Source organism: Mixophyes fleayi, chromosome 1 (genome assembly GCF_038048845.1).
Source record: "Mixophyes fleayi isolate aMixFle1 chromosome 1, aMixFle1.hap1, whole genome shotgun sequence".
In the NCBI taxonomy this organism is placed as follows: domain Eukaryota; kingdom Metazoa; phylum Chordata; class Amphibia; order Anura; family Limnodynastidae; genus Mixophyes; species Mixophyes fleayi.
Window position 1 is genome coordinate 72,027,713 of NC_134402.1, and position 11,941 is coordinate 72,039,653.

General features: G+C 40.3%; 1 pseudogene; it reads left to right on the plus strand.

Annotated features, from left to right (window-relative positions):
* The first annotated feature begins 2,693 nt into the window (after positions 1-2,693).
* Positions 2,694-3,537, plus strand: LOC142102246 (E3 SUMO-protein ligase NSE2-like; annotated as a pseudogene).
* Positions 3,538-11,941: the final 8,404 nt, after the last annotated feature.

The window sequence follows — 11,941 nt, forward strand, 5'->3', positions numbered from 1 at the left end:
CTTGACCACAGGGCCTGATTATCCAATTAGAGTCTGCAGTCTAGTGTGCTAGGCTTTTGGGAAGTGGTGTTGAAAATTTGTCATTATCCTTTTTAAAATGCAAGTGGAGATGATTTTTTAAAACACAGGAACATACACATTGTTGGTGGAGATGATAAGGTTTAGTTTAATTTAGGTTTAGTTTAAGGTTTATTTAGTCACCAAATTTCATTTATTTAAATAGTTAATGCATGTATCATGATATTATATTTGCCTGAATGGGATTTTGTGGGGTTGAGGGAGGACTCTCGCCAGTGTCTATCCTTGCCATACCCTGCACTTGTTGTTTGTTGATGGAGGCCAATGCCATGTGCTCCAGAGGGCTCAGGTCCAAGTACTCCATGAGACCACTTCCTGTCCCTTTCTCACGTTTCCGGTGGTTTCAAAGTCTGTCTTTAAGTCTGCCACCTGTGTGAAAAGTCCAAATGTAAGATTTTAAATGTTGCATACTGGCAAATATTTACTAAATATTAGTGCAGATATACATATAGCTATAAATTAAATAGTTTTGCCCGTAAACCTCACACAATAATTAGAGACTGATACACACCCACTAACAAAGATAAAAGCGTTCACAATGTAATTATAAATATTTTGGTTTTTGTAAATGTTTTTTGTTTGTTATTTACATTCTGCGCAAATCATTTGTGCGTTTTACAATACTGAAAGAAGTTGGTCATTTATTAAATGTATTCTTAGCATAATATAGTTGAAAAACATTTGTTATTGTGTAAACGGCCAGGTGTTGGAGTGCCCCTTAATGCGTTGGTGCAGCCCACTATTCTGTTTGAAGGGGATATAACAGGTACTTCATTAGGGGCAAGGGAAAGGAAACTTTATCAGCCATTTTATATAAGGTCTTGAAGGGAAGTGCGCCTTACGTTCCTAAGTCTTTCAAGACAATCAGTGAGGAGAATTTTGAAAAACCCCATTCACTTGCAAACATGCATTCAGCAAACTTTTCATAGGCAGAGCTTTGAGCCCTGACGTGTGTAATGGACCATTTTTTTGGGACTAGGACCCCAATATATACGCAATCTAGAAAGGCATGCAGCTTATACAGATGCAAACGGCTATTTGCGGTGCACAATGTGGAGCAGCTTCAGTGCCGCTACAGTAATATCCCCGGGAGACAATCACAGCTCCTTGCGGACATTAGGAGGGACATTGCTATGTGTGTGTTCACAATTACAAACAAATATATATGATTATAGTTTTGTCTAGACCTTGTAGATTTATCCCAGTGTTGAAGAGAAAGTATAAATATAGTAATGTTGCTTGTAACACCCTTCATAAAACAATGTGCAAGGTCTTCTATGTAATGGCGATGGGTAAGTATAATGGTTACATGTATGATTACATTCACTTTAAGATATGTAATTCTTAATAAACCTCCTAGGTCAAGGTCAAGTCCAGATGCAAGTAGTGTGAAGATGTTTGTAATTGGGCATTGGTGAAGTAATGCTCCATGTGTGGTGTTTAATAAAGAAAATTGAAACCTAAAATGATATCTATCTATCTATCTATCTATCTAGGAGAGAGAGAGAGAGAGAGAGAGAGAAAGATAATATTTCTTAAAATACTAATGTGTCGTATTTCTTCAAACAGAATGCTGCCATCGCCGCTGCCAAGTGCAAGCCATGGAGGAGGCAAGGGAGGAGGCAGAGGAGAAACCCCTTTAGAAACCCACGGAGGAGCATCTGGAGGAACTCCAGCTGGGGGAGTCGGTGGCTCAGTGGTTAGCACTTCTGCCTCACAGCACTGGGGTCATGAGTTCAATTCCTGACCATGGCCTTATCTGTGTGGAGTTTGTATGTTCTCCCCGTGTTTGCGTGGGTTTCCTCCGGGTGCTCCGGTTTCCTCCCACACTTCAAAAACATACTGGTAGGTTAATTGGCTGCTATCAAAACTGACCCTAGTCTCTCTCTCTCTGTCTGTCTGTGTCTGTATGTTAGGGAATTTAGACTGTAAGCTCCAATGGGACAGGGACTGATGTGAATGAGTTCTCTGTACAGCGCTGCGGAATCAGTGGCACTATATAAATAAATAATGATGCTGATGATGATGACCATCCAAAGCCCCTAAAGAAGAATGTAAGTATGTTGATTTAACATTATAGTTAGAGATGTTCACTGACCCCCGTGTTTTGGTTTTGGTTTTGGATGTGGATTAACTTCGTGTTTTGGTTTTGGTTCTGGCAAAGCCGCCCTTGCGTGATTTGGTTTTGGTTTTGGATCTGTATTTTTTACATTATTATTATCCTCAATAACACTGATTTCCAGTCAATTTTATCCACCTCACAGGTCACAATATTAATTTCATCTACTCTCAAAGACTGCAGCAAGCTGGCTGGATGCTAAGCGCACATCTAGGAAACATTGCCACACAGCAGTGGCAGAAATGAAAAGTGGTGGAAGATGGAATTGTCCTTGGGCCCTCGAACCCACCCTTTTGTAAGATATTGAAAAGGACATGTACAGTTTAACAAACCAAGCACTCCAGCGACAAGCAGTGCCACTTTTGTGGCTGAAGTGCTTGGTTTGTTTGGGCCCCCACAAAACAAGCTACCAATAGCTTTGCTGCCTTAAGCCTAACAGTGCTGTCAATGAACTCTACATTATTAAACCATGTCTGCTCGTGCTGTATCTTAAATCTCCTTCTCCTCTCTGGATACCTCCCTCTCCATCCTGAAGAACTGCCAAACTTATGTAGACACTGGAATGGATATTACAACTGGAGTGGCATTAGATCTGCTTCAGACAGACTGTGACACGGGACATGTGGATAGCATGGAATCTGTCATGTTGGAATACGCTGCTTTGAACCGAGATTTAAACCACTATATAGACACAGTTAAGGAGACCATAGTTAAGTTAAAACGTGATGAGATTCGGGACTTAAGAGAGCTTGTACACGACAAATACACTGTGATTCAGAAGACAAATACAGAGGAGGCCCTGAGGCAGGACAATAAATATGTCCAGTTTAAAGAACAGCTAAGAGACCTCAGAAAACAAATGGGTGTGTCACCAGCCCCTGCAGACTAAGCTTTGGAAGATGAAGACGAGGAGATCGCCGGCACCCTAATCACACAGCCGGTACAGTGAAACGGAGAATGTCTGATGAAATCAGTTATGGTTCATTTGATAGCTCCACCAGTTCCTTGGATAACTGTGGTAATTCTACAGCTAATACATGGCGATGAGCTCTGACAATCCCGGGATGCATGCATTTATCAGACCAAGATCAATCCAGGGTGCCCCAATGGGTTGGAGATGGAGATGGAAAACTCAGTGAAAAACACAGTATGTGGTCACACGTACAAGACAGAAGCAATTGAAGGGATGATTGAAAACAAACTTCGGATGGGTAAATCCACCAGGTGTCCAAAAATTGGCTGGCTGTGATCACTCTGACATAAGTATATCGGATCTTGTTCCAGACAATGCACTAAAAAGAGCCATTGAAATTCACAGCAAAAAGCAAGGGAATCACTGAGCTTCGAATCAGCCCCAATTCCCAAAAATATATAATATAGTTAGGTACCTTTGATGTAAAGTGCAGATTACAAACAATTTGTGCAATACTGATGAAACAGCAACAAAGTGGAAGGTTTGAATAATACATATACACGATTATTTAGACATCCATGCTTACATTACTTTTGCAAGCAACATTGTTTTTTGTTAATAAAACTGTTGTCTTCGTAGCGTTCAAAAAAATTAATAATAATCCTCCACCATTCTTTGAATGTTGATAGTTGATAGTAGGATCAGATGGAGTTACAGAAGAGGTGTCACTACTTTTGGTCAATTCTTTTACAGTACATAAGACCAGGGGGTATATGTATCAAGCTGAGTATTTTCCAGCGGGTTTGAAAAGTGGAGATGTTGCCTATAGCAATAAATTAGATTCTAGCTTTCATTTTATAGAATGCACAAAATAAATGATAGCTAAAATCTGATTGGTTTTTCAAACACGCCGGAAAACTCTCAGCTTGATACATTTACCCCAGATGTCAAAATCTTGTGCTGAGTCATCTGCATGATCAATGGGTGTCTTTGAATTTTGCAAAGCACACAACAATATATAGCACATGTAGGTATCATTGACACACAGCGGTAGCTGAAAGGAAGAGTGATGCAAGATGGAATTGTCCTTGGGCTTTCCCACCCACCCTTATGTTGGATCTTAAAAAGGGCATGCACACTTTAACAAACCAAGCACTTCAGCAACAAGGAGTGCCACTTTTGTGATGTGCTTGGTTTGTTTGGGTCCCCACAAAACAAGCTAACAATGGGCTTAAGGCACCGAAGGTAACAGTACTGTTACTTTAGGTAACAACTCTACTGTGGCAAGATGTTGTTGTCATCATCCTCAGCCTCATCCTGACCCTCATCAGTGTGTACATCATCCTCACACATCATTAATTCATCACCGCTGGAAACCACCATTACAGAAGTCTCTGTATTTTGATGTAATTTACGGGAAAGGCCTTCCTCATGGAAATTGTAGTTCATTTTTATGAACATCATCTTTCCACATTTTAAGGAACTAGCCTTCTACGCTAATCGCTGACAAGGTTTCCGACTGTGCTAAAAACTCTTTCCGAGTGCACACTGGAGGATGGGCAGCTTAGGCAGTACAAAGCGAGTTTATACATGGGTCTCCAAATTTCCTTTTATTTCCTCTCAGTATGTAAAGGGAATGTCTGATGTGTCTATTTCTTTGCTACTGTTAAAATAACCCTCCACCATCCTTTGCATGTTGATAGTAGGATCAGGTGGAGTTACAGCTGAGGAGTCACATTTTTTGGTCAATTCTTTTAGACCAGACCAGATGTCAAAATGTTGTGCTGGGTCATCTGCATCATCTCTGGGTCTCTTGTAAAAGCTACGTTTTATCCTAGCAGAAGTTGACTGAGAAACTGAAGGAGGAGATATCGTCCAGTCACGTAACCCTTGAGCTGTCATCTTGCTCACCAGGAGCTCCTTGCATCTCTTCAGATCTGGGTCAGTTGCAAACAAAGAGAAAACATAGCTCTTAAACATAGGATCAAACACAGTCGCCAAAATGTAGTGATCCGATTTCAAGATTTTGATAACTCTTGGATCTTGGCGAAGCAAATAAAGTACTTGATCTACAAGTCCGACATACTTAGCATAATTGCTTTGTTTAATCTCCTCCTTCAGTTTCTCAACCTGCTTTTCCAAAAATCTAATTAAGGGAATCACTTGGCTGAAGCTAGCTGCTGCAATCTCCTACATGCTGTTGCCGAATGACAGAAATGTCCAGATATTTTAAGGGCCACAGACAGCATCTCCTGCATGTCCCTGACATTTTTTTAAAAAAAAAAACTCTGCACCACCAAGTTTATTGTGTGAGCAAAACAGGGAATGTGATGGAATTCACCCAGCTGTAATGCTCTCACAATATTGATGGCATTATCAGAAATTACATCTCCTGAGGAGAGTCCAAGTGGAATAAGAAATGTTGCAATGACATCCCTTAGTTTTTGTAACAGATTGTCAGCTGTATGCCTCTTAGCGAAGCCGGTGATACAAAGAGAGGCCTGCTTCTGAAAAATTTGCTGCTCTTGGGTACATGCTGTTGCTGTTCCTGCTGGTAAAGGCGAATCACCAACCCAGTGGGCTGTCACAGTCATATAATCTTTAGTTTGCCCATTTCCACTTGTCCAAATATCTGTGGAGTACAGTGGGTATAATGGCATTTTGAAAGCCCAATAATTACATTTTAACGATCCTTCTGGTTGAGTCGAGGAATAGCTTTTCTAGTAAAATGGTGTTGTGATGGAATTTGGTAACGGGGACAGAAGACCTCAAGTAATTGTCTAAAACCAGCTGCATTAATAGTGGATATTGGAAGCAGATCTAATACTAGCATAGTCAACATGGCATCTGTGATCCGCTTTGCGACTGGATGACAGCTTTCATACTTGCTTCCTCTTGCAAAGTCAATTGTTGTAAACTACTGGTAGTCCTCTTCTTGGTCTGCTTCTGGGATGAAGATCCACCCGCAGCAGCAGCAGTTGGACCTACACTCAAGAATTCTTCTGAGGAATCCAGGATAGTGAAGGAGTCATCTGGCTGTAGAAACTTGGATGCAGGACTAACTCCGATCACTACTGAGGATATTGATGAGGAAGGTGTTGTCGGTATAGATTGCAGGTGTCGGGATCTAGCTGAGAGAAGGGACCAAGCTTATGTTGAACTGCTTGTTTTTTTTTCAGCATAAGTTTCAGATTTCCCCTACAGCTTGCCATGAACTCGCTTCAAATGGCGTAACATGGATGATTTTCCTAGATGGTTATGGTCCCTACATCTACTGACTGTGGCTTTACAAACGCTGACTAGGCAAGTGTTGTCAGGATTTGGGTAGAAATAATTCCACACATAAGAGGTGGATTTTTTTGTCTTATGCCCAGGCATGACAATGGCCTTTTTCTTATCACGTGAAAGAACTGCTTCCACTGATGTAGGACCAACACAAACAACATTATCCACATCAACACCCTTATTAGCACCCTCGCCAGCTGCACAAATAGCCCACTCATCCTCAAGGCCGGATTAAGGGAATGGAGGCCCCTGGGCTAAGGGGGCCTCCATTCCCCCATGAGGGCCCCCCCCGTGATGCAAGACGCCCCCCCCCCCCCGGCACTTACCTCCTTCCCTGGCGCGCTGTACACTCTTTACTGAGGAGATCTCGTGAGAGTGAGACTCACGAGATCTCCTCAGTAAGGAGACTACAGCACGCCGGGGAAGTACTGCAGTGAAAGTGCTCAGCAGCACTGATCGGGCTGGGGGCGCCCCCGCCCCCAACCGATCAATACTGCTGCTGAGCACTTTCAAGGGCCCCCTGGATGCCCGAGGCCCCTGGGCTGTAGCCCAGTTAGCCCTATGGTTAATCTGGCCCTGCTCATCCTGTTGCAATTTCAAAGTGGCATCCTCAATTTGTGTATCACCAGCTACACTTGGGCTGCTCATGCACACATCTGCAGAAATGCTGAAAGGGGCCTTCTTTATGGGTACACTATCAGAAAGCTCAGGCTTACACATAGCATTCGTGGATAGACTCTCCTCAGGGATTTGTGTCATTTCTGAATCTGAGCATACATTTTCCTCTAATGCCTTACTATTTTCTTTCAGCTCGGCTTTTACACGTAAAAGTACTTGGTCATGACTGACCTTACAAGAAGATGCCTCAGTGACAGATGCAGAACTAGCACTCATAGAGAAAGACAAAGGCCTCATTCTTTCCCTGCCACTGCGTGTGTAGAATGGCATGTTGGCAATTTTATTTTTTTCTGCAGATAACTTTGCCTGGATTACAGGTTCTTTTTCTTTACCAAAGTAAAAGGTGTTTTTCTACATTTTTGTTTCCCTGACTTCAAAATACTATGCACTTTAACATAGGCTTTAGCAGATGACGTAGAGGGATTACTATCATCATGACTGCTTCCAGCAGCTGCTAGGTGCTCCTGGTCTTCTGTGGACTGCTGGGAAATCCATTTGTCATTAAAATGTGACTGCAGATTTTGAAGAACACTGCCATCCCTATTATTTCTATTTCAGCAATGCCAATTAGCAATGGAGCAATGGAACTCTCCTATCTGTGTGTTAGCTATATAACACAGTACAATGTGAGTGCAGATTTAGAACAAGCCTGCCAGCCCTATTATTTCTATTTCAGCAATGGCAATTAGCAATGGAGCAATGGAACTCTCTTGTTTCTCTGTGAGCTATAACTCAGTAGAATGTCACTGGAGACTTTGAAAAACACTGCTACCCCATCTCTTTCTTTTCTAGCTATGACACTGCCCAACTGCAGTAGAGACTGCCAAGAACTGTGCTACTCCTTCTGTGAAATGGTGCTGGATCGCCGTGGAGGGCGGTACTTATAGAGCCCAAAACTCGCGACAATGTATCAATGCCGTTTTGCCTCGTTTTCAATTCCGAGGGCGCACAAAAGTAGTGAGCCTAGTCGGCTCGGTACTCGGATCTGCTAAGTTCGGGTGGGCTCGGTTCTCGGAGAACCAAGCCTGAGCATCTCTAAATATAGTAGTACATTTTAGTGAGGTGCTTTTGCAGAAAAGTATATGTAGCAAATCTCGCAGCAACACTGCTGTGAGCCAGTAAAAGAGCTTATCTACATAAAAATGCAGAATTCGCAGTTAAACACATTTGCATGATAAGCATTCAAGTAGTATACACTTTCTTAATTGCAAGCAGTTTATATTCAGAAGTACAGGATACACAGCACTCTACATTCACAAAGAAGTGTACTTTATACTATATCACCTGTATGTTCAGGGTCGATTTAGGTATAAGTGTATCTGATGATGCTTGCAGTAAATATGGCACATATGCTATTTATTCAGCACATGACAAATCTTTTGAGTTCAGAATATGGACATAATACACTATTTATTGGGCATAAACCTGGCATGTATGCCACTAATGCAGAGATGGTAGCTTCTTGAGATATGCCCAACTCACCACTTGGGCGTAAATATGTTATTTTTAAGTGATTTGCTTAACCTAATTTATGTCCAACTCAGCATCAGGCCACAAATGTACAAAATGTAAAATGAGAAGTAACTATAGCCCCAATGTCACTTTATAGTCATGGCATTAAATATGAACGAGGTTCCAATGAGCAGTGTTGTAAGAGTAAATAGGAAAAGGTTGAATTATAAGTGTGTAGACCAAGAGTGATGAAGATTTGGCTGGACATGCACAATTTTATCATGATCTGCAATTCTGCAAAGTGTTGTGCAAAGTGTCTTTGCAGATGCACTTCAGAAAGCCAATTGTGGCTGTGTGTGTCTATAAAAAATATTTGAGTACATAAATGACCTCCTAGAATATAAACAGCTTACCATTGATACGTCAACCCTTTAAAGAACCTATTGATATAATGATACAAGCATTTCTTTAAATTAACTTTTTTATTTAGAATATCTCCATGCACGAAAGTTTAGTTGGATTGAATGGAAGTATTTTTAAAATGTTGTCAGGTGCAGTTTGTCAACAGAATTCAGAAAAGGCTAATTGTCAATTATTAATTGTTCACAGACCATTATTTTTGTAATGCAGATTTATAATATAAACATCATCAAATTTAAAACAGTTTTTGGTCCATTTGTCATGGGATCTATAGTTGGTTATCTACATTCTGGGCTAAAAAAATCTTTGTTTTTATCTCTGCCATGTTGATTCTGCTTGACAAATTAAAAGAGAAGCCCTTGACCCTCATTTACAAGCCTCTGCTATTTATCAAGCCTTTGTTGCTAGTACAATGATTGATCTCATTTTTTTATGCAACATCACTCCACAAAGTGTCATTTCGGTGCATGGTAGCTGTTTGTTCTCTCTTCATTGAAGTATGACCCTACAAGGCTTATGTTGGTACAATGTCCTAACTACTGATTAAAAATGAATTTATTTGTAATGACAAGGTTTGTGTGCCAAAGCCGAACTCTCTGTTGCATATTTTGAGATGTTATAAAACTACTCTCCATATCGATAGTTATTTGCCATCCGCCAAATTAATGTAGCAAAAAAGACTAGCTTAAAACAAATATCAATGTAATACAATTTTTGGCATATTTAAAGTTGTCAAAAGGTTTCACGAACAGAGATGAGGGAAAAAATGAGTTTACCAGATTTAAGCAATTTCTTTTGATGATATCATACATTATTCAGTGCAAAACATTTATTATCTGTCTGAAGATTTTACAATCTGTGGCTCTTAAAAATGCATTTATCACCCTAACAGACATTGCTTTTTCTTCTCTTTTATTTTAATATCAGCAGGGCATAGAGTTTCACCTTTGCAATGACTATGCAACCAAATCACAGTTTATAACTTTTATCATAGAAGAATCCATCTTTTTGTCACTGACATATTGTAATAAGTCAGACAAAGTCTGTAATATTTAGAGCAGTTTATTTATGTGATGTAACTCTGCTTTTTACATACAATTGCACTGCTCATGCACATAACTTGTTCCTGTACTTTGAGCTTTATGTATAGCCCCTTGTTCTTTGAGAGGCAGGTGTATTCACATGCAATGCAGTACAGGAAGTGTAAACACAAGTCAACCACGCTCTTTTGAGATGTGTCCTATATTTGGTTAAACATATCTCTATCTACATCTTTTAAGAGGTGTATCTTTGTTTGTCCATAAGCCAATTTACAAGGTAATGATGATGACTGCTATATTGTTTCTTCAGGTGCATCTATGCACTCTAGGCTGCAAAACATATTTTTCTCTTGCTTATAAAATATGGACACAACCCTCTTGCAGCCCAGTTTGTACGTTGGAAGTGCAGATTATCAAAGTAATATATATATATATATATATATATATATATACACACACATACATATATATATATATATATATATATATATATATACACACATATATATATATTTATATATATATATATATATATATATATATATATACATACACACCAATCAGCCACAATATTGAAATCACCTGCCTAATATTTTGTAGACCCCCTTGTCATACCAAAACAGCTCTGACCCCTTGCAGTGTGGACTCCACGAGACCTCTGAAAATGTCCTGTGGTATCTGTCACCAAGACATTAGCAGCAGATCCTTTATGTCCTGTAAGTTCCGCGGTGGGTCCTCCATGGCTCTGACTTGGTTTTCCAGCACATCCCAGAGGTGCTCGATTGGATTAAGATCTGTGGAATTTGGAGTCCAAATCAACACATTGAACTCTTTGAGCATTACACTGCCTCCGCTTGTCTGTCTTCTTCCTATAGTGCATCCTGTGGGCTCTCTTCCCCAGGTAAGTGATGCAGATGCACCTGGTTGTCCACATGATGTATAAAGAAATGTGATTCATCAGACCAGGCCACCTTCTTCCATTGTTCCATGGTCCAGTTCTGGCTCTCACATGCTCATTGTAGGCGCTTTTGGCGGTGGACAGGGATAAGCATTGGCACTCTGACTGATCTGTGGCTACACAGCTCCATAGACAACAAGCTGCAATGCACTGTGTATTCTGACACCTTTCTATCATAGCCAGCATTAACTTTTTCAGCAATCTGTGCTACAGTAGCTCTTCTGTGGGATTGGACCAAATGGGCTAGCCTTAGTTTCCCACATGCATCAATAAGCCTTGGGCACCCATGGCTCTGTCGCCGGGATTACTGGTTGTCCTTTCTTGGACCACTTTTAGTAGGTACTAACTACTGTATATTGGGAACAACCCACAAGACCTGTCATTTTGGAGATGCTCTGAACATCTATCTTTATGCTTGCCCATTCATCCTGCTTCCAGCACATCAACTTCAAGAACTGGCATTTTACTTGCTGCCTAATGTATCCCCCTCCTTGACAGGTGCCATCGTAATGAGAGAATCAATGTTATTCGCTTCATTTGTCAGTAGTACAGTGTGTGTTGGTGTTCCTGCAATCACTGCCTATGTGTTAGATACAAGTTTACTAGAAAATAGAGTTCTAAATAAATGTAGTACATAAGAGGAAAAACTGCATTTTTCTATAAAAACAATGTTTAAGCTGTTATTATTAATTTTCTGCTGAATGTTTTTTGTTCTTGAGAGCTTTTCCAGATAAACACATTTTGTAACATTTTCACATGGATTAGCATTTGCAGTTTCATTAGGCCCTTTCCACCTGACCAAACCATTTACAAATGGTCATTTTGATAAAATTTGCTTTCTGCTTTTTATATCCATTTGGTCTGCAGATTTTGTAGATTTTGCAAATAGCCCTTTGTTTTTAGACAATTTTATACTAAGAACATCAGCTTTTAATGGGCTCTAAAAATCTAAATGCCACGGTTCTTTGTAGAATACTAAAATGTATCAGTTTATTGTC